Genomic DNA, 25,253 nt, shown 5'->3' on the forward strand with positions numbered 1-25,253 from the left:
ATGAACATGTGTTTGAATCACTGTAAAAGGTCAGCATATCATGAATCATCCAACTGATGATCTTGGGCTTCTTGTCTCATCATCATCCGTACATCATTATTCACTCATCTGACTGTGTTGTTGTTCCAAGGTGCAGGTGTTGTCTCCACTAAGGTCTATAACTGTGGAGAGGCCAGCCCAACCAGCCCGGACACAGACCTGTACACCTGTGAAGGAAACCCACCAGGGTCGTCTGTACTCCCTCTACCCTTCCAACACAGAGATGTGTGAGTATGGGGAGGGGAGGGGATGGGTGACTTTGGATGTAACAACGATTTCGTAAATGACGTTATACAGTTTATACTATGTCTAGCAGAATGGACGTTTTGGTAGTGTTGCTTTTCAACCTTTGAGTACACCTATTTCATCACATTATTTTTTGTCGTTTCCATAACAATCTTAACGTATTTTGTATGAGTACATATTGCTACTGACCTACAGTCTGATACACATAGTCTGGTACACGATACATACACTGCTGTTTATTTCAAATGTTGGCTTTCATCTTAAGCTTGGAATCTGAATGTCCTAGGTTTCTATAAATATTTTGACATTATTATTTTCAGAATTGAATTCACGTATTCAACAAGTAATGGAGGGTATGTGAAGGTTCGGAACAAGGAGAGTAACACACTAGCGACCTTCTACTACAACGGTGCCACACAGACCCACACCTTTACTGTGTCCATAGACCTGGTGGATCCCTATCACTGTACTGGTACTACTGCCTGTGTTGGCAGCATGCTGACCGTTCCCGATGTTATCAAGACTGTAAGTATATGACCACAGTTATATTTCACACCGGATGTTGATGGTAGACAGGAAGAATGATTCCATGACTTGTTTCAGCCCACAGTGAACCTCCGCTGGAGTGGCAGCTCAGATACTGATGCAGGAGTCGACCACTTTGTGAGGGACGTGTATGAACTCCACGCTGTTGGCGATGTACTCAGGGATAAACGTCGTGTTACCACAACAAAGTTAACAAGCTCCACGTTGAGATATTCATTGCTGTAGTTGCAATATTTAAATCAATTTAAAACAAGGGTGATTAGTCGCATACAAATAGTAGTGTCATGTGGATGCATGCATGAGGCAGCGCGGTAGTGCATGTGTGTGTGTGCGTATGTGTGCGTGCGTATGTGTGCGTGCGTGCGTGTGCGGGTGTTACCTCCATACATTCTGGTGATAATAAGTAGAAATGGTAAGTGCGACTACTTGAATCGGCTACAAATAACAGGAACATCGTTCAAAGTACATCAATACATTTGAAAAGGTGGACTTGTTCACTTGTTAGCATATGTATGCATTGTTTAAACATGTTCACGTTCCAGACGTCCAACAGCTACTCACTGACTACGGCGGGCGTGTACTCTGTTGTTCTATCTGCCTATGACAAGGGAGGTAATCATAGAAGTACAAGAAGAATAGTGATATATGATGGTACTTCAACTGTAACAACACAAGCAAATACATCCCTCAGTGTGACAACAGCATCATCAGCAACATCAGAGTGACAAACTACGTCATCAGCAGTGACAGTAGGCTGGACCAACAGATACATCAACACAGTCCACCACCACAACAAGTGGCTCCTTGGCGTGGCTTCTGTTGGTGACGTCAGCTCGGACTATGACGATAAGGAGGGTGACAGAAGTGTGGCCGCCATCAACAATGTTCAAGGTAGGCACAATATACAAGCTTGTTTATACAGAATGGAAATACGTTGCGGAATCAAACGACACATAGATCATCAATCACACAATGTGTCAAACATTTGTCTCGCATACAATATTCATGATGCATGTACACTAGTTCAAACATGTCACTTATGATTGTCATATAGAAGAATTCGTTCATCTGACTGTACAAAGAAATATTCTATCCGGTGGTTGATTTCTAAATGTAAGGTGCAGGTGTTGTCTCCACTAAGGTCTATAACTGTGGAGGAGTCAGCCGAAGCAGCCCGGACACAGACCTGTACACCAGTGAAGGAAACTCATCAGGGACATCTGTACTCCCTCTACCCTTCCAACACAGAGATGTGTGAGTATGGGGAGGGGAGGGGATGGGTGACTTTGAGTGTAACAACGATTTCGTAAATGACGTTATACAGTTTAGACTGTGTCTAGCAGAATGGACGTTTGGGTAGTGTTGCTTTTCACCCTGACATTTGAGTACACCTATTTCATCACATTATTTTTTGTCGTTTCCATAACAATCATAATTTATTTTGTATGAGTACATATTGCTACTGGCTACAATCTGGTACACATAGTCTGGTACACGATACAGACACTGTTGTTTATTTCAAATGTTGGCTTTCATCTTAAGCTTGCAATCTGAATGTCCTAGGTTTCTGTAAATATTTTGACATTATTATTTACAGAATTGAATTCACTTATTCAACAAGTAATGGAGGGTATGTGAAGGTTCGGAACAAGGAGAGTAACACACTAGCGACCTACTACTACAATGGTGTCACACAGACCCACATCTATACTGTGTCCGTAGACCTGGTGGATCCCTATCACTGTACTGGTACTACTGCCTGTGTTGGCAGCATGCTGGCTGTTCCCGATGTTATCAAGACTGTAAGTATATGACCACATATATATTTTACACCTTATGTTGATGGTCGACAGGGGAGAATGCTCAAATGAACTGATCACATTATACTACCGATGTTTACAGGGAGAGTGATTCCATAAATTTACCCTATTTCAAACCCGATGTTGTTGATGGTAGACAGAGTGAATGATTCCATGAATTGTTTCAGTCCACAGTGAACCTCCGCTGGAGTGGCTGGTCAGATGTTGATGCAGGAGTCGACCACTTTGTGAGGGACGTGTATGAACTCCACGCTGTTGGGGATGTACTCAGAGATAAACGTCGTGTTACCACAACAAAGTTAAGAAGCTCCACGGTGAGATATTCATTGCTGTAGTTGCAATATTTAAATCAGTTTTAAACAAGGGTGATTAGTCGCATACAAATAGTAGTGTCATGTGGATGCATGCATGTGGCAGCGTGGTAGTGCATGTGTGTGTGTGTGCGTATGTGTGTGTGTGTGTGTGCTTGCGTGTGCGGGTGTTACCTCCATACATTCTGGTGATAATAGTAGAAATGATAAGTGCGACTACTTGAATCGGCTACAAATAACAGGAATATCGTTCAAAGTACATCAATACATTGAAAAGGTGGACTTGTTCACTTGTTAGCATATGTATGTATTGTTGACATATGTACCTGTTTCAGACGTCCAACAGCTACTCACTGACTACGACGGGCGTGTACTCTGTTGTCCTAACTGTCTATGACAAGGGAGGTAATCTCAGAAGTACAAGAAGAATCCTGATATATGATGGTACTTCAACTGTAACAACACAAGCAAATACATCTCTCCGTGTGACAACAGCAGCATCAGCAACACCAGAGTGGCAAACTACGTCATTATCAGTGACAGTAGACTGGACCAACAGATACATCAACACAGTCCATCACAACAACAAGTGGCTGCTGGGCGTGGCTTCTGTTGGTGACATCAGCTCGGACTATGACGATAAGGAGGGTGACAGAAGTGTGGCTGCCATCAACAATGTTCAGGGTTGGCACAATATACAAGCTTGTTTATACAGAATGGAAATAAACGACAATCAAACGACACTTAGTTCATCCATCACACAATGTGTCAAACATTTGTCTCGCATACAATATTCATGATGCATGTACGCATGTCACTTATGATTGTCATATAGAAGAATACATAATCGCTTTGTTTGCCACTTTTTACGCTGAAACCTAATCTGTTTCCCCTCTTCCACTATTGGTTTATTCAATAAAGGGGCCACAGGCCCATTATACAGTTACATGAGTCATATCATGAAAGTGGAAAATCTGGAGCGCCATAGCACTGTACAATATACATCAATAAACATACACTTAATGGGTTGTACAAGTTTTGTTAAGGTAATTGTTACGTTGTTTGAATGCAAGGAACAAAAACTTCGCTAAACGATTTCAAATGCCTGAATCGTGTGATGTGCAAAGTAATACCAGTTTATCATAAGAAGGATGAGTACAATAGAACTCAGGCAAAATTGTATGTCTGAGATTATAGTAAAAAGGACATTCCAAACACATCTGATATTCTGTCTCAATTACAGGTATAACACAAAATGGACATAACCTAGAATTTCTTGTCAGACCAGAGGTAAATCTGGTAAATGAGGATGTTCTTAATATTAACAGGTGTAACACGATTCTTGACGTCATACAAAGTCGACCACCAAGGAGGGTCGTCCATCACAGTCCACCACCTGATAACCTGTTCACCAGTCAAGGTCTGAATCAGTCACAGACCATAACACCCTCACTAGCGGACGGGGACACTGTACGCTTCTGGATCCGTGTCTATGACATCAGATCCGAATACCTTGAAGAACATGTGACAGTCCACATCGACACATCATCTCCCGTCATAGAGAACAACAGAAGCGGCAGCCTCATCATCAGTATACATCGAGTGGAGGAGCTTCAGGATGTAATGTAAGAACGTTTATTGGGGTTTTACCATTTGGCAATTCAGTGGGGGTTTTATCTTCATCTTTCAAACGTCACAGCTCGACTGCCACACGATTATATATTAAAGTTTGAACATTGTGTGAAATGAAATTCCGGGAATATAATGTATTCACGAATATAAATCTGAAAACATGTGACACACTTTATCAGGCATATCTATATCTGATTGAATAGAATGGAGTTTCATGTGCACGATGAACACAGTGGAGTGGAAACGGTGGAATGGAGAATCACAGAAAAACGGCAAGATGAAGATATCGCTCTAGCTGTCCATGGCATCTCAGTTCAAAGTTATCGTGTATGTCATTGTTTGCTCTTAGTATCAATAAGTTAGGTTGTGAATGGTACAGTGACATCAGAAACCAACAGGACCCTTACCTATAATCTTCTTGTTTTAAGCTACTGAATCTCAAAACAAAGTTATGACTATGATGAAATTAACTTTATATATCAAATGTGATGTTTCAATGAACGAATGATTCCAGACTCTGGACGACTGCAACACCATGAATGATGCAAGGGATGGTAACTGTTATTGTACTCCAGCTGGCACATGTTATCATTCCAACTACCAAGTGAAACCAGCCCTGGCAGACATGAGGGACGTCCAGTTGGCTGAAGGAAAGGCTTACTGGTTTCAAGTCACAGCTACAAATCTTGCTAAACTCCAAACTGAACAGAAAGTAAAGGTAAATGGCTACATTGGTTTGTGTATGTGACATCACCTATGTCGAAGAACTGAGTTACCGTCTAAACCATAAAGGAATCAACTCCTAATTGTCAAAAAGGACGTTTGCGTGGTTTTGAAAAAGAAACATCAATAGACAGACCCATTGCCTTGTAGCACATTGACAAAGTTAAGAAATGAAATTACATGATATTTTAACACAGAACAATAAACCAAGGTGAGCATTAATTAACCTTTGGTCGGAAAAAGCTTTCACTCAGAGGTTCGAGCAAGTATGTCAAGTGTGTTCGTACAATCCAATTTGGTTACTCAATTCAATGTTACGCATTAGAATTTAAACTAACAATAGTACTAATACCTACATCAGATCCAGGTGAATGCAAGTCCTCTTCAATCTGGCTTTGTCTACGATGGTCAGTCTGGACAACTGGAAGTCGACTACCAGGACAGTCTACAGCTCCACGCCCACTGGGAAGGATTCTTTGACAGAGAGAGTGCAATTGCCTTTTACCAGTACACTTTCGGACCAAGATGTTTACAGGGACACGAGTTTGACCTTAATAGCACCAAAAACGTTAGTGTTTTATTGTTGTTTTTGGTGGTTTGTCTGTTTATTGTTTAACGCCACACTCAGCAATATCCAAGTTCTATGAAGGCAGTCTGCTAATAATCGAACTTTGACCAGACAATACAGTGATTGCCATCATGACAATCGATCAACGCAACTGGGATACATGCATAAACCAAGTCAATTAGACTGACCATCCGATCCCCTTAATCGCTTCTTACGACAAGCATGAGTCGCTAAGAAGATTTCGTTCTTCAGAATACATTTCCTTTGGTATCAAGTGTAATGCTTAAACACAAGTTTGCTTTTACATATCCACTATGAGGGTACATTGGAGGTGTATTTACTATGGAGTTACTCTTCTGATGGCAGATGGAATCAACACGCACTACTGCAGCAGCATGGACAGCCCCGTCTTGTGGAACGTTTTACATAACTGTGGTCGCCTATAATGGAGCTCAGCAGAGAAGCGTCGTTTGTTCAGATGGAGTGACGACGTGCAAACCCTCTCCCTTTACCGGTATCTTTTTGCCTGAATTTTCGTTAAACTGAGAATGGCTAACCGTTACTGTACATTTCAATTCTTCAAGACATCATAATCGAAATAGACAATGCATAGATAATATGATTTTCTGTTTTCAGAAAATTTGATGTACAGGTTAACACAACATAAAAGTCAGAATCCATAAGGGGTATATAAAGATGAATGGGTGTCAATGATGAAAAAAACCCTGTTAAACTGCTAAAACATTTTGTTCTCAAGAAAGAGCATTTTTAGAGTTGAAAAATTCAAATGCTTTCATGTCAACAACAGATGAAGAGCCACGTTCACTGGAATACTGGCATGCTACGATCTGCAGATATTTGGTGTTACAAAAGAAACTTTAACTAGCTACAGTTTACAAATAGGGTCTGTAAGTAGGGCGCGTCACTACGCGAGACCTTAATACTTCCGGTAACAAACAACGTTTCATACCTTTTTTAATAGTCTCATGGTTGTCAGTTGATTGTAAGCGGTCAGGTTAGGACGTATGGGCCGACGTGTGTTGTCGACGTCATACCCACCAGATCTAGACCCGGTTTGAATACTGCTGCTTTTGCGCTGCTGGCGAATTTTCTGCTTCGTAGTTTCTTCACTGGGATTAGGGTGAAGAAATTCTTCTTCAAACTGTTCGCTTTTTACTTCAAAAACATCGAAAATGCTGCCGAGTTAGAAATTGCCGATGTCCGACATGTTTGTTTACAAACAAAAGGGTCAATGATTTCATTGTATTCATACGTGGTGAATCGGTCACTTTTATTAGCGGTCTTAAACTGACATTTAAGTACGGTTTTGATGTGCTCTCAGCCAATCAGAATCGAGTATCATACAATGTCGTACTAGAATTTATCTTTGTGTATATTATATATCTCTTATAACTCCTTATAAGAGTGTCTCAATCTTCTATTGTTTTTTTGTACTGTATCTACATGATATTGAGGTGAGAATGTAACAAACAATCTGCCTGTCTGTCCGTCTACAATTTGATCGTAACGTCAATCGTGAACTAGTTAAAACCAGATACGAACATTAACAATAATATTCATTTGTACTGATTGAGTTTTAATTAAAAAGGTAGGCTTTAGCTTGAAACTATATTTTAAACGGGATGCTAATGTGCCATTGTTCATATAAACCGTTGATGTGTTTCTTGACTACTTTCCGATAAGAATAGTGTAGTTTTTATTCCATACATGTTATTACATTTATTTATTATTAGTCTTTTATTACATGAATAAAACTTTGAATCATGCACCTTCCTTAGCACAAGTGATTTATATTTAAAACTCGATGATATAATATATACAGGTATAATATGTCTTTTGTCATCAGTATTAATCTCACCAGTAATAACATCACCCCACGTCACACATATGATCCATTCTTTTATCAGACAGTAATTGACTGGTCATTAGGCCTGGTAATAGGAATATCATGTCAAATTGAAAAATGAAATACCAAGTCCTGATATCTCCACATCTTCGTACAGGAAGCCTTGTACTGATTGTATCGGTTGCTGCGTCTGCTGTGGTTGTAGTTGCTGGCATTGTCATTGGAATAGTTGTCTGGAAGAGGAAACAAAGGTACTATATTTCATGAAATACCCCGTCTACTATGCATTATCGATATTAACACCCAATTCAGTGAACATGATGTCACCACTGGTTAAACATCATTTTACTTGAATCAAAGAAAACCAGTTTAAACAGTATTTGTATTTTGAGAACTTAGCTTCATAAGTGAGACACACTTTTAGCCTGTGAACATTTAAACATGGCCAATGATTTGACATTGTTTCTAACAAGCTAAGCGTTCGATCGTCACGCCGAAGACCTAGGTTCGATTCCAATGTATAAAGCCTATTTCTGGTGTACCCCCGTGATATTGCTGGAATATTGTCACAAACGGTGTAAAACCATACTCACTCACTCTAACACGGTAAAACATGTTCAGGATCTCAATGCATCATTGATGAGGAAAACAAGATATCTCGGGTGTCTTTCAGGTTATTTCTTAAATGTATTTTGTACCAAATGAATTAACCCGATCATTCATTAATGACCTGTAGAATTTGTTTGAGCGAGTCGTTTGATTTTCATACATTGATGTTTATTTATTACAGAGATCAACCGAAGATCTCAGATCAAGTTGTACGCTACAACATAGGTTCATATGAAAACGTTAAACCTGCAAAGACAAAACCTGAAGACAACAATCGTCAGTTCGATGACATGACGTATGACAAGCTTGATGTCAACTTACGCGATAGAGGACCTGATGAAGAACCATACTGTTCCATACAGACTCGTCGATCGGACGAAACAGACATATATGAATGTATTGATAGCATTTGCGAAACTCCACAAGTTATGTCCAGCATGACATCGAGTGGCATACGTGAAGAACATTGAATACCGGATTACGGCCACAAACATCACTCACATGCATATACTTTTTTAAAAATTATACAAATCTATAGTTTCAACAAATACCTGCGAAGACCCGGGTTGGAAATCATCTTCAGCAGTCCATGCATGTCGTAAAAGAGGACTGACAGTTCGGGTAGTCAAACTTATTTACCTGGTTGATCATCTTCAGCAGTCCATGCATGTCGTAAAAGAGGACTGACAGTTCGGGTAGTCAAACTTATTTACCTGGTTGATCATCTTCAGCAGTCCATGCATGTCGTAAAAGAGGACTGACAGTTCGGGTAGTCAAACTTATTTACCCGGTCGATCATCTTCAGCAGTCCATGCATGTCGTAAAAGAGGACTGACAGTTCGGGTTGTCAAACTTATTTACCTGGTTGATCATCTTTAGCAGTCCATGCATGTCGTACAGTTGGACAGTTCGGGTAGTCAAGCTTATTTACCTGGTTGATCATCTTTAGCAGTCCATGCATGTCGTAAAAGAGGACTGACAGTTCGGGTAGTCAAACTTATTTACCTGGTTGATCATCTTCAGCAGTCCATGCATGTCGTAAAAGAGGACTGACAGTTCCGGTAGTCAAACTTATTTACCTGGTTCATCGATGCCCATGGTGCCAGTCACTGGATTACCGTCATATAGCTGGAATCTTGCTGGGTGCTGCGTTAGATAACAAAGATGCATGAAACAGCAAACAATACAAATGTTAAAGGAACATTGTCACTGCGAGGATATAGACCTAGCATCCTCCAGCAAACACATGACTGTACATTTGAGGGGCACGACTCAAGTTCCGCAAGTCCAAAATTCGCAAAAGGGAATGTGACAAGCATTTACATATAACCTTTCTCCTGTTTGATTTAATAGAATTATCACGCCTTTGACAAGATTGGAAAAATCATTTTGCAGAAAAGTGGTCCTGGGTATTGTAAGTATTCGAACCTTTTAACTCCTGGGGCCAAATTCAAATTGTCAAACATTCCTGAATATAATTTGACCTTACAGAGCTCGAATTGTCAGCAACAAATGTTTTGTTATTTTTTTCGAAACATACCCAACCCCTCTATAAATATGCCTCGAAAATAAAAATAATTAATCACAGCCATTGTCACATCTTTCTGGTTATTGTTGGAACTTCCCACTGAATGTAGGGTGATTAACATACACGTGGTCGTGATGCTCAGCTATCATATAACATTGTTTTACGTTGAATTACATAAATAAAAATGGGAATACTGACATTTAGATTGAAACATGCATCATGTTAAACAAATGTATGCGTTGTTAATTTATATTTTCGTATTTATCAAGTTATGGTTGTGCTTCATTTCACTACTATCTATTGACCAAAATATGGAGCATGTTCAACATACTTGACAAATATATATTTCAGGATTTTATAATTTCTCACATCAAATAATAATTCAGTTATTGAAACCGTCCGACTCCGATGATTGATGAGATGAGAGCGTCATTGTACACTATGTAATTTATCTGCAATTGGAGATGTGTTTTTCGGAGTGCCATTGTGCTTCAACTACCATTACATCCCATACAATTGTCACATGTTGCCTCATATGTGCAAATCAAAAAGATAATAATGTGAGTGCAGATTCATTGATAATTTAATTTACAGTACGTTAGTGCAACTAAATCACACAAAAATGTAGACATCTTGATCGTCATTAAATAGTTACATATTGTATGCCAAATTATGATACAAAATATAAATATTCTTGCACAACTGTTGGTTTTGTTTCGTTCGTTTGGAGATATTAAAGTGTTTTGTACTGTCTGAGTATTCAAGACTTGTTTCTTGTCATGATGTTTGGTGTATGAGCATCGATAGAGAGGCATGGGGACAGAGGGTCTTATCTTTTGTCTACCTTGGGTTAAGGCCGGTGCTTAGGGGCACCACTATTGCTATGTGTTCATATGGCACATATGTACTTTTTGTAAATATGTATATCAATTTAGTCTCACCTTTCCCTACCAAGAAGGTCAGACATCCAGATCACACTGCCGCCAAATTGGACCAGGTATTCCAGAACACGAACTTCTGAAGTAAATGTCATGGCTCCGATGGCCAATGCTATGCTCATATAATACACAATGCCTTTGAGGTGCTTTATTTTCGTGTGCTCGAGTCCTGGATGAGAATGAAACCCCACAAAGTACTGGAATGTTTTTGCTTCGCCTTACTGAATGTGATCCCAAACATAACATCATCGTTGTATCTCAAGTAAGTTACTGGATTGTCTGGTCCAGAAGCTAATACTTACAGACTGCCGTCATAGAGCTGCAATATTAATGGGTGCAGAGTTAAACAAACAAACGTGTTCATTATATGGTCAGAATTGAACAGTTGACTCTACTATTTGTGGATGTGGAAAGGGTTTTGTCGCTTTTACTTACTTTTGACCACTTACTACCAGCCATTGTATATTCACCATTAGGAATGTGAGTAGACTAACGTACAGACGCTTTGGCATTTTGTGACTCTCCATAAGGGACGTAACTCTACTAGTCATAACTCAACGTTTATCTATCCTTCAGGATCTGTGGTAGGATTCACGCCAGGCGTCTCCGCCTTATTAATCAAGCCTTAAGAAAACTTGCTTAACGGCATTTCCAGACATGCACATTTGAAAAGGCTATTCATGTTTTTTCATCCAAAAATACATTCACTGAATGAGATATACATTCCGCACAATATCCGAGAAGATCATGATTTAATCGATGAACAACGGTCACAGTCTTTGAGTTGTGTGTTGCACCGCAAGTCAACGGGAACATGTGCATGTATTTTCACGGCATGAAATACATGCACATTTTCCTTGGCAATAGCAGTGTTAAGGAAGGAAAACCAGTGCGATACAGGCTAAGATGTCTACCACAGTGATTTAAATTCACACGCACTGTGTTGACACAGCCGAATCAAACACTGGACGCGTCTTGGGTGTCAGACGGCTGGTGTCAGTTCGCAGCAATTGCATTTCAACCAAATTAGTATTCATTTAAATTATCATTTCCTATTACATCTATGCCAGTACGTACGTATGATTGGATGAATAAACGCCAGAACATGTCATGCTTTTACTAAGGAAGAAGACATACACATGTCATAAGATAACCTGCAGAGTCACCGTGTGTCACCACTTCTCCTGAAAAGTGATTGTGGGGCTGTACACTTATTACACCTTCACATAACACTATGTATACTAATGCAATAAAGTAACTGTGCATTATGCCATTTTGTAATGCAAAAAAGATAACAACAGGGCATGTAGTGTTTTCTTTAATCACTATTTAACTGTTGACAGGATAATATCGAAATCCCTGTGATTTGACAGTAGGCATTGTGACACGCCCTTAAAGAGATGTGGTGTCAAAAGTGTCAAATCCAGTATCACGTGTGTCCACCATTGGCGTTGACGCAGGCTTGACAACGACGACGTTTAGATGACACTGAGCGATTGAAGAAAACTTGGGGAATGTGGTTCCATGACTGAACCAACGCTTGTCCCAATTCAGCTACATCAATGGCTGCTTCTGGGATTGTCGTAAACATCATTCAGTTCCATCCCAAGCGTTCTCCATAAGAGACAGGTCCGGGGAAAAAAAAAGCAGGCTAGAGGAGTTCTGTAATGTTCTGCTGTCTCAGGAAATCTGTTACAACACGAGCGACATGTGAACGGGCATTATCTTGCTGAAGCGTGAAGTTATGTCACTGTCCTTGAATGAACGGCTGCAACTGTTGATGTTGAACAACGCATGCGTCAGCATACCATTGACCTCTGAGCACCCTTGCCCTGATACCTAAACTGTCCCTATGAAATCTCGACTCGTCAGTGAAAGAAACAACATCCCAAACTTGTCTCCTGTACCGTAGAAGTTTTTCCCCAGGCAAGACGAGTAAAATTGGACTTATTACAGGCCGTCGGTACCGGAGGCTGTGCTCCTTCAGTCGGTTCCGTACAGTCCTGGATCTGATTGGACATAACCCAGGAATGGTCTAAGCTGTCAAACTTGCAGTTTGGAATCGATTCCTTAGATGGGTCAGCCGAATGAAGTTGTCTTGCTGACACAACGGTCCGAAACAACTCTTTCTTATTCCCGTTATGTTGAAAACGTCTCCACAGAGATGGGATCGTGTTTCGATGGACACCAAAATGGCTGGCCAATTCAATTTGGGGCATTCCCGTCTCAAGCAAAACCACGGCGCTTTCTGTGGCATGACGTGCACGCAGTTTAGGTTGAAGTTAACGTGTTTTCCATAGTGTTAGAGAGCCTAGAGAATAATCATCCGTTCGTCAATTTATAATATCATGCAAAGTGCTTTGCTAAATGTTTATTTAGGGTAATATTTGTAACTTTTCAAATAACTTTATTTTATGCAATTTTATGCTATACACAGTTACATTTTCCCGTGAGTATATAATATAATCAGCGACGCTTGTACATAACTAGAATCAGAGTCCTCCCCGCTACAGTTGACGTTGATCCGGCCTGCCATATTCGAATGTCAACGCTTCTCTGGAATATAGTCAGTCGAACCATGTGTACGTGGCTAGTATGCAATGGTTTGTTGGTTTTATATTGACGTTTACAAAGGGTTGGCAATTTATCTTTTTGAATTTCAATAGCACTTGCGTTTCTTTTATATGCATTACAGATATGTCTGACCAGCATAGGTATCTTGGACGCTAGGCATACAATGACTGACATGGAGTGTCAAATTTGTCTTCCTTGACATTCAAAGTATTCGTTGTTGCTCATGCAGGAAAATTTAGATCGAAGACAGTTACCTAGCTGTAAATCACTTTTGTTTGCTTTTCCAGAGTGTGTGCGTTGAAAACGATTACTCTTATTTGCCTGCTCGCATTGCATTTGTCAACAATGCCATGCACTGTCAAACTTCCTGGTATGGCTCACTTCAACTACTGGCCTCATCGACAGTTGGACCTGTTTATACCAAGGATATAGCTGCGCTGATTACACGGATGCCATACCAGCGGGCCAGATGACTGTTGTGATTGTTCGTCTCGTCACAGACAGACATAATTGGGAGGTATACTTTTTAAAAGAGTGAGTCAGTGAGCTAAAACTTTACATCACATGGCCAATATGTCAGCCATATTGTGACGACAAAAAGTCATTAATGTATACTTTTAAAAACCAAGAACGATAAGATTACGGTTGAAAACGTAAGTACATTTAAGATGCATTTATCTTTATTTATCTATATATGGTTCGTGTATAAAATATTAAACCTTTTTGTTTCATGGCATTCTCTATTCTACTGATAGCTCTGAACACCATTACACTGTGCCCAGTATGATAGATTAAATAATTATTCAAATTTTGTGCAGAGGTTACTTAGCCAGGTAACTGAGATGCCATGATACAGCTAAACATTCATACCCGTTCTGTATATTCACTTAACAAAGTACCCGTGAAGATCCGGGTTAGAATATTGATCTTCACTAACCCATGCTTGTCGCAAAAGGCGATTAACGGGATCGGGTGGTCAGGCTCGCTGACTTGGTTGACACATATCACCAGTTCCCAATTGCGAGGATCGATGCCCATGCTGTTGATCACTGGATTGTCTGGTCCAGACTCTGTTATTCACAGACCGCCGCCATATAGCTGGAAAATTGTTGAGTGCGGCGTAGAGGTAAACTCATTCACTCACTCGCTAAACAAAGAGCGCTGTAATTTTTATAACAAAGAACAATGTTCTACCACTATTTTAAGTACTACTGTCCAAAAGCATCACGCACCGGCAGTCAAGCTTTCACAAAGTTCTTTGGCTCCCCATCAGATTTCTAGGGTTGAATAAACAGTTTTCATCTGTAGTGCGGAATCAGTATGCATTGTTGTGTTTCTGTCATGTATGAATTGTTGATTCCCAACTTGAACTAAACCGAGAATCAGTCAGTAACAGAACTTGGTGTGAAACCAGAAAACATCCGAGCAAAGTAATTTGGAGACAATTGCTTTAAAGTTCACAAATTAGTACAAATCAATACAAACGTATCGCTATAATGGCAGTACAAAATAATAGCAATACAAATCCAAAGGCAATTTAATCCAAGATCTGCGATATTCACCTCTCAGCAACTATAATCAGCTTGCAACTGAGCACAGTATCCAGGTATAATGAGGCAATAGACACCGGAACCAGCACCCTACAGTACTTTCGAGATCTTTCTGTCTGAATCCAGTACAAGTCTAAATATAGCAGATCACTGACCCTGACTGAATCTACGTGTACAATGTGTAACATTAGGGGATATTGCTACACAATGTATAAAACAGCCCTATAATAGACTGCAGTAATACGTTCTTGTTATCCTTCAGTAAACGTCGACGGAGAAGAGGTACTATATCTGTTCAATACTATGTAACATTTTGGGTCTGTACACTTGTTGTGTGGAATATCAGCACAGGCTTGAAAGAAAATGGGTAAGAAAACATTTCTGTCTTCTCATTAAAGCTATTTCAAAATATTAATATGGATGTAAAACCTGTCTAATTATGATATGGCTGAACAACTGCTGATGTGACTTTAGATATTAACTCTCTCACTCACTTTGTCAATATACACATTTCTCGGGCATGAAACGCATCTGAAGCATTTCAAATGTAAGGACCAGTTCAGATTTGAAAGCCGATTGACTTTGCTGGATTGTTGTTTAAATTATGTGCACAGGGAAGCTAATTGAAAGATGTACTGATGTTTCTTTAGCTTAAAAATGGAATGTTGTAATAAGTCTGTCATTCCTATATAATAATAATAATAATAATAATAATAATAATAATAATAATAATAATAAAGCCAATGAATGTATTTATGTCATTGAATTTTCTGTCCCTTTTGACACCAATGTGATTGGCAAGATTCAGGAAAAGCATGATAAATATGCGGACCTCACCTTGAAATGTCTCGCTTGCATCCCAGACTCCCCATTGTTCTCGGTGCCCTTGGTTTGGTACCTCCTGATCTCTTGACGCAGATCAGGAGAGTGCCCGGGTTCTCCACCGGGAGTACAGCCCTTCTGACACTCTGGGTAATGCAGAAGGCTGCAGTGTTGGGGAGCCTTCATATTCTCCGGAAAGTTCTTGGTGGGTTTGTCTAGGCAGCGTTTCCTGGGAGAAGTCCCATTCGCTGTCTGGGCTGCGTGTAGAGGGGGCAAGGGCCCTGAGCTGATGGTGAGCCTTACCAGCCTGACTGTGCCAGGATCACCCGAACCCTCTCTGCTGCATATTATCTTTAATCTGTAAAACATAATAATAATAATAAGGGACCTGATGATGTACGCCTCTCCGTTGTGGGCCTAGATAGGGGAATTATATTCCCTGAACCAAACGTGCATCACCCAGTTACGGCTGACCCCCCGAAGCTGGTTTTTCACTGGGTTACAGGCAGCCAAAAGGTAAGTTTGAATTCACTTCCGCAGCCCAGTCAGCCTTCCTCCGGTAAAGAAACAAACCATACTGGAGATGGGACTTGCCCCAGGGGAAGGCAAAGAACCCGGCCAAGAATGTCTTGGTCAAACCATCTCAAATCCACACTACTTGACAGGGTGGCTTGATAATCCAAGCATCAATGGCAAGTCGCTTAAGCTGCATTGGGACAATGCCATGCCCATGTATGCTTACCTGACAGAGCAAAATCTCCGCGACCAATTCCGGCGTCTTAGAAATATCATACGCCGTGAGCCAGTTCAACCCACAACTGGTGCCCGTCAGGAACCTTTGCATGAGCAGAATGCTCAAGTGGCAACAGACCCAAAACTTCTAATGGACGTCCGTGTCAACCTTTTTCCTCTTGCTGATGGAAACTCTTCCGGCCTAGAGCCAATTGGCCCCGAAATTTCAGACCCTCACTCTTCCTCTTCCTCAGTTGCAGATCTTTCCGAAAATCCTGTGTATATTTTGTTTCATTCTATTTATGATGAAATATCTGGAATACCTTTAGAAAATCGGAGGTCATTTAAACAAACAAATGATTCTTTTCCCCAAAATGAAATCAATTTATTAAATGATATTATTTCTATGAAACTTTCTACGGACTGTTCATTACATGAAGTTAATTGTTGTGTCTATCCTGCCGCTCGAACCTTGGAGGAACTTCACACAGTTTCCAAAGAAAAAACATCTAATACTAAGAACAATACACCAAAGAAAAAACGGTTTCAAGTAAAACTAACGGAAAATACATTTCCTCGATAGAGCTGTGCCTGAAGTTAAGATCATCAGGGAGTCAAATGTCAAAACGGCAAAAGGCAATTTGGAGAAAATTAAAATTACAATACAAGACAACAAAAGAAAAGGTACTTCTCCAAATTGTCGATTCCCTTAAGGCCAAAATAAAGGATTGGACTAAAAGAAAGAAAAAATGGGAAAAGCAAAATAAGTTCATCAAACAAAATAAACTTTTTAGAAACAATGAAAAGCACTTCTACAGGCAACTGAAAACAAAGGGTGATGGTGAACATGACAAACGGCCTCCCATGGATGCCAATGAAAGGTTCTGGAAACAGTTGTGGTCTGTACCCGGCAACTGTAACCTTGAGGCGCCATGGGTCCGTGATTATGACCATGCAATGCATGAGAAGGTAACTAGGTCGTTTGTCTGTTACATCTCACCAGATTGCCTGAAAAGTGTTATAAAAAAGTCCAAATCTAATACAGCTCCAGGGCTAGATGGCATTCGAAACCGGTATTGGAAACTGTTCCCCTGTGTCCAAACACCATTACTACACTGTTTCAATACTCTCGTGGACACAGGTGATGTTCCTCCATGGTTCTGCAAAGGTCGCACAATACTTCTCCCCAAGAAAGGAGACTTGACTGATCCCCAAAACTTCCGCCCTATCACATGTTTGAATACACAATACAAAATATTCACAGGGTGTTTGACAAACCTCGTGTCATCTTACTGCTCTTCCAATGATATAATTTACAGAGAGCAGAAGGGGGCAAGAAAGGGATGTTGGGGGTGAAAGGATCAACTTCTTGTACAGAAAATGATTTTGGAAGAGGCTAAAACATATCACGGCAACCTCTCCATGTGCTGGATTGACTACAAAAAAGCATACAACTCTGTCCCTCACGAATGGATTCTGAAGTCTCCCTGAGCGACTACTTGATTTACTCAAGTCTTTAATGAGTTGCTGGTCGACTCAACTTGAGATGTACTCGCAAGGGCAGGTGCAGATTTCGGAATCTATTCCAATCAGAAGGGGAATATTTCAGGGGGATTCCTTTAGTCCTTTGCTTTTTTGTCTGTCTTTAAATCCTTTGAGCTTTCTGCTTAATAAAGAGGAGGGTTACCATCCCGGATCTCCCCAGCACAGATCCCCAACACCTCTTACTCATCTCCTTTACATGGATGACATCGAGCTCCTTGTCAAAGGAGATTCCAATTTGAAAGAGCAGGTTCTCCTTGTCGAGTCCTTTTCTAATGGTATTGGCATGACATTTGGACTCGACAAATGTAATACTCTTCATTTGAAACGAGGCAAGGTAACTAATAGATTGGTCAAGTTACAAGGGGGAGGAGTTATTGAGCATCTTGTGGAAGATCAGGCCTACACCTATCTTGGAATGCAAGTTCGAGACAAGCTCCAGAATGCCCAGATTCAAGACAAACTTCGGGCCGAGTACAAATCTCGTTTAAAGAAAATCTGGAGCTCAGAGCTAAATGCTCGAAACAAGGTCAAAGCCACCAATACTTTTGCTGTGCCAGTCCTTTCCTATTCCTTTGGAGTAGTTGATTGGACAAAACAAGACATCCAGAGTCTTGACCGTCTGACCAGAAGGATCATGTCTGATAACAGGGCCCACTACCCTCGTTCCTCTCTTAACCGTTTATACATGCCAATCAGTTCTGGAGGTCGGGGTTTGATAAATGTGGAGGCTCTTCATGATAGAATTTTATTGTGTACTTTTGCACATATCTATTTATCGGGTGATCCTCTAGTGATGCATGTGAAGACTCATGATGAAAGCAAGGAATTCCACAGCTATTTTAAGCGTGAAATAATCTGAGATTTGAGGTTGATTTTGTTGATGGCGATGTACTGCTGGGCGATACAGTGATAGGACTAAACCAGGTGAAGTCCTTCACCAAGTCTGCCCAGAGTCGGTCTTTTGTGGAGAAGCTTTCTGAGAAGCCATTGCATCGTGTGTACATGCAGTGTGTTGAACAGAATAGCAATCCCACCGACTCCTTCGCCTGGATGAAGTCGGCTGGTCTTAAATGTGAAACTGAGGGCTTCCTTTTTGCTGCTCAGGACCAGTCACTTCCCACTTGCAATCGCCTAAATGTGATTCTTAAAGAAAATATCAATATGAAATGACGATTTTGCAATGAATTCACGGAGACTGTCCAACACCTTGTCAGTAGATGCCCTTCCTTGGCGCAAACATCATATCTTAAACGACATGATGGCATGGCTCGTTGCTTTTACTACCGTCTCCGACATGCCTGTGGCTTTGACTCCGAGGTCCATCCATGGTACGACCCTGAACATGTCCAGGGCGTCATGGAAAATGATGCTTTCAAACTTCTCTGGAATAGGCCCATATACAGCCTCAGAAGAATTCCAACCAACAAACCTGATCTTGTCCTTTTTGATAAAGCAAATGAATTTATTTATGTCATTGAATTTGCTGTCCCTTTTGACACCAATGTGATTGGCAAGATTCAGGAAAAGCATGATAAATATGCGGACCTCGCCTTTGAAATGTCTCGCTTGCATCCCAAGTACACTGTCGCCAGGCTCCCCATTGTTCTTGGTGCCCTTGGTTTGGTACCTCCTGATCTCTTGGCGCAGATCAGGAGAGTGCCCGGGTTCTCCACCGGGAGTACAGCCCTTCTGACACTCTGGGTAATGCAGAAGGCTGCAGTGTTGGGGAGCCTTCATATTCTCCGGAAAGTTCTTGGTGGGTTCGACTAGGCAGCCTTTCCTGGGAGAAGAGTCCCATTCGCTGTCTGGGCTGCGTGTAGAGGGGGCAAGGGCCCTGAGCTGATGATGAGCCTTACCAGCCTGACTGTGCCAGGATCACCCGAACCCTCTCTGCTGCATACTATCTTTAATCTGTAAAACATAATAATAATAATTCTGGAGGTCGGGGTTTGATTAATGTGGAGGCTCTTCATGATCGAATTTCATTGTGTACTTTTGCACATATTTATTTATCAGATGATCCTCTGGTGATGCATGTGAAGACTCATGATGAAAGCAAGGAATTCCACAGCTATTTTAAGCGTGCCAAGGTTGTTGTACAGAATCTGAAATTTGAGGCAGATTTTGTTGATGGTGATGTACTGCTGGACGGTACAGCGATGGGAGTAAACCAGGTGAAGTTCTTCACCAAGTCTGCCCAGAGTGGAGAAGCTTTCTGAGAAGCCATTGCATCGTGTGTACATGCAGTGTGTTGAACAGAATAGCAATTCCACCGACTCCTTCGCCTGGTCTTAAATGTGAAACTGAGGGCTTCCTTTTTGCTGCTCAGGACCAGTCACTTCCCACTCGCAATCGCCTAAATATGATTCTTAAAGAAAATATCAATATGAAATGTCGACTTTGCAAAGAATTCACGGAGACTGTCCAACACCTTGTCAGTGGATGCCCTTCCTTGGCACAAACATCATATCTTAAACGACATGATGGCATGGCTCGTTGCGCGCACAGACAGCACAACATTATTACCCGGATAACCAAAGCTGCCTGTTGGGCGCTAGAAGGTTATTATCCTATGATTTTATCTCACCGGGTACCCATTTTCTGCTGGGTGAACAGAGGCATTTCCTCCACAGTCATGCGAATTTATCTGGATATTGTTTTCACGCTTGATACGGACACAAATGGTTGCTGTGTATCTCATGTATTGCGCATTGTATTCATTTCTGATAGTTATCAACGCTTGCAACCTATCTAGAGTTCAGGTGATCTGGATCTGTAATCCTAAACAAATCTTTAGTGTAACGCATTGTTTCATTGTTTGTTGTACCAGTTTCAAATCAGCATAAAGTCCAAAAAAACCCAGACCCTGCTGTTTCTGTTCAAGTGGTAGTAGTAGTATTCATGATCAGTTTCCAAAGAAACAACATGACATAACAAGACGTGAACATTTTGTGAATACATACTGACTTCAGAGAAGGTGGTCAATGTAAGGAATGTTATATATCTGTCACACCTTCATAAGTCTTATCCCATCATCATGGTGATCTACCTTCAGTTGTTGGCGATCTATAGCCCATTTTTATCCTGTGTTGTCCTAATTATACCCCCGCTAAGAAGTAACGGGTGTATATAGCGTTCATTCTGTCCGTCCGTCCGTCCGTCCGTCCCGAAACTTTGTCCGGAGCATATCTCTTAAAGTTTACATGCTAGGTTCACCAAACTTCACACACATATTAATCATTACCCATTGATGTGCCTTTTGCTATTTCGAATTTTTTTTAGAGTTAAGTTTTTTTGCTGTTTCCATGGAATCACGACTTAGTGCCAAATGTGTTTGATGGTTTTGTCCGGAGCATATCTCTTAAAGTTTACATGCTAGGTTCACCAAACTTCACACACATGTTAATCATTACCCATTGATGTGCCTTTTGCTATTTTAAATTTTAAATGTGTGCAACATGAGAATCAGTAACATTCTTCACCAACGTCCACTTTATTGTGTGCAACATGAGTCAGTGACATTCTTCATCTATGTCCACTTCATTGTGTGCAACATGAGACGGTAAAGTTCAGTTGTATGTCAGGTTTCCACGGAAAACACAAAAAATAATGTTTCTATAAATTGTTACTGTAATCAGTACATGGCAAAACTATTATCTAACATGTATATAAAGTTTAGTAGAGTCAAGAGAAAGTCTTGTGAGCTGATGATCCTTGTCACATTATATATATATATCAATATCAGTCATTTCCATGTCCCAAAGTGGGAAGCGGGGATATGTGAGCTGTGCTTACTTCTACACTTGTTTGAAATCCAATTTTAGAGAGAGATGCTAGTTGTATTTCTTGATACTGTGATATTCTAGTTGGTTTTACTGTCCTTCGATGACAGTTTTTATAATTTACATGTTTATATGGTGAATGCTAAACGTGTTTTAGCTGAAATATTGCCGATGTGGCTGTAAATCTTAACTCACTCACTTATCCCATCATCGCCAGATAGACAGTTTAATTTCTGTATTCTCGAGTGTTGGGACAGTGCCAGTTTGAATACAATGTTTCTAGACACAATGTTTTGGAAAGATGAAAATGGGGGTGTCCTTAAAAACAGCCCCCGTCTAAACATAAATCAAGCAATCCAAATCTTTGAATGTTGATTATGACGGGATGTCATACAATACTGTACTGAACTTGTTTTATATGATATTATGAGGGCATACACCGGCACCCTTAAAGAGCAACCTCCTCGTGGTCGGTGCTGGGTAACGCTAATAGCTCTTCACCCCTCTGTGGACCCGGGGGCATATAGGTCCACAGCACCCCATTGCTGGTCGTAAGACCGAATTGGGCAACCTGTTTGCCGTGGGCTGGGCGCCTGTGTCGGTGAAGGACGGGGGTCTGGAGGTTGAGGGCACTGGTTCCAGGAACAGCGTTCCTTTGCTCAACACACCACTTCGCCCCTTACTTCACCTAGATTGGTGGTAGAATGGGTCCGATTACATCAATCGGCTGGTCATGCCACGCCCTGTGCATGTATATTGTGCTGCGCAAATATATTATATTCTTAAATGTTACTGTCAATGTCTTGGCTTAATGATGTTTCCTTAGAAATTCAAATTAGAACTGTCATTTTGTAAATTGCCTAGAGTTTTATGCCCAGAAGGCGGTGGCTCATGGACCAATCTGGTGGATTAATTAGGAGATAAGCATACTGTGTTGGAAAATCGAAATTACCGGAGCGGTATTCAGATATGCAGCATACTGCTTGTTTACCAATCCGGTTCCTCTTTTGAATATGTTTAAACCAAATTATAAATAGCTCTAATTTTGATTTAAACACGAACGCGTAGCGTGAGGTTTAAAAATAAAAAAATAGAGCTATCATATTTTCGTTAATTCACCTATGTCCAAAATCTGGAATATGGGGCAAAGGATAGAGGGTAAACGACCAACATCTGGTGTTTATCATCTTAAGAATGGGAACACGTTGCTAACTGATGAATCTGACATAGCCAATAAATTAGGAGAATCTTTAGGTCAGCATTTCTCCTCATCAAATTATACACCAAAATTTCAAAAATTTAAACAACAAGCTGAAAATATTTAAATCAAGTTTACTTATGATAATGGTGAGGACTACAATGAGGTTTTCTCCATTCATAAACTACATTCTGCCTTAGGGCAAGCTCATTTCACTGGTACAGGCGCTTATAGTATTTATTATCAGTTACTTAAACATTTACCTGATTCCTCTTTTGAGACCCTGTTAAATATTTTTGATCAACTTACTAGTTGTGTTAGTAAGACCATGGAAGGAATGGTCAATAACAGACTAATATGGTACTTAGAAACATATAATCTTATTACGAATATCCAGTGTAGGTTCAGGAAAAACAGAAGTACCTTTAACCATTTAGTTAGATTAGAAACGTTTGTTAAGAATGCTATCGTCAATATACAACACGCTGTATCTATATTTTTATCTCGAAAAAGCATATGATACAATCTGGAAACATGGAATTTTGAAAAATCTTCATGAAATGGGACTGAGAGGCCGTTTGCCTAATTTCATATGACAGTTTTTAACAGATAGACATTTCCAGGTGCGTGTGGGTTCCACATTGTCTGAATTTTACAAACAAAATCAAGGTGTCCCACAAGGTAGCATATTATCTGTAACGTTGTTCAGTATCAAAATATATAGTTTATCAAAAGTGTTAAATGACTCTGTTGATGGGTCATTATTTGCCGATGATTTTAACATATCATGTCGAGGTAAAACTATGCACACGATTAAGAGCCAGTTGCAGCTCTGTCTCAACAAAATAAATGATTGGTCCGAACGAAATGGCTTTAAGTTTTCTTGATCTAAAACTAACTGCATCCTTTTCTGTCGTAAATATAAACCACATAAGGACCCAGACTTACATCTATCGGGTACTCCCACTAAAGTAGTTAAGGAAGCTAAATTTTGGGTATCAAATTTGACCATCATCTTACATTTCTACCTCATGTCAAATACCTTAGGGCAAAATGCCTGGAGGGATTAGATCTCTTAAAAGTCGTCTCCAATGCTAAGTGGGGAGGTGATCAGTCGACCCTCCTTCACTTGCATAGAGCACTAATCCTTTCTAAACTCGATTATGGTTCGGTCGTTTATAGTGGAGCCTGCAAAAGCAACCTTACACTTTTAGATTCTGTCCACCATTAAGGTCTCATTCAAATGTGTCCAACCCTGCCTTCAGCTGCGTTTTTGATCCCATTGATGAGGATCTGTTCAGTAAGAAGTCTTCTTTGATTCTGCCGTTAGGAATAAGAATTAAACCTTTTTATTTCTGCTGCTCATATCGACCTTGAAAATGTATCTCCTTTCCGCCAGCTTCCTTCCTTTCTATAATTTCTATAATTTACCATGATTTCTTATGAAATTATAACTTGTTTTTAATCACGATAAGGCTGAAATATTGCCAATGTGACGCAAAACTTTGGGCATATCATTATCCAAGGGGTACCAACTGACAGATCGTTTTTCATTTTCTGCAATTATTTACACATCAATGTATTGTGATGACTAATATATCGTTAACCACATTACCCACATATGTGAATTTTTGGATGTGGCTTTGATAATCATTCCTTCAAACATCGGACATCGAGAATATAGTTAGGCTGACTACTTTTTGAACGACCCTTGTTCACATAACATGTCATGAAAGTAACAGTCGCTGTTCCGACTGATATTGCCTCAAAAACAGCACATCATAACTATACCTTATATCGCAGAGAAACTCATTAGTATGGCAAATGACAATTCGGTACTGTGAAAACAGTATTTGTTATGCATTTTTACAAACCAGTTTATCATATTGGAACATAAAACGAGCAGATTTTCATTCCTGTTTACCAATGAGTCCTACATGTCTGTACTCCGCTGGCAAGAAGCTGTGGCTGTGCTCGTAGAAAACCAGGTCTGAATATATTCAATCAGGAATGGTAAAATATATGAAAAGTAAATCTCTATCGCTCTCGGTCTCCTTCACTCTTTACTCTCTCTCTCTCTCTCTCTCTCTCTCTCTCTCTCTCTCTCTCTCTCTCTCTCTCTCTCTCTCTCTCTCTCTCTCTCTCTCTCTCTCTCTCTCTCTCTCTCTCTCTCTCTCTCTCTCTCTCTCTCTCTCTCTCACACACACACACACTCAATGTAGA

General features: G+C 40.4%; 1 long non-coding RNA gene across 1 annotated transcript; it reads left to right on the forward strand.

The window, feature by feature from the left end:
* The first annotated feature begins 7,927 nt into the window (after positions 1-7,927).
* LOC124261763 lies at positions 7,928-9,530 on the forward strand. The gene is made up of 2 exons (XR_006894421.1): positions 7,928-8,003; positions 8,543-9,530. It is a non-coding gene; the product is annotated as an uncharacterized LOC124261763 (long non-coding RNA).
* Positions 9,531-25,253: the final 15,723 nt, after the last annotated feature.

This window comes from Haliotis rubra, unplaced genomic scaffold, assembly GCF_003918875.1.
Source record: "Haliotis rubra isolate DU_JTF1 unplaced genomic scaffold, ASM391887v1 Scf808, whole genome shotgun sequence".
Lineage (NCBI taxonomy): Eukaryota > Metazoa > Mollusca > Gastropoda > Lepetellida > Haliotidae > Haliotis > Haliotis rubra.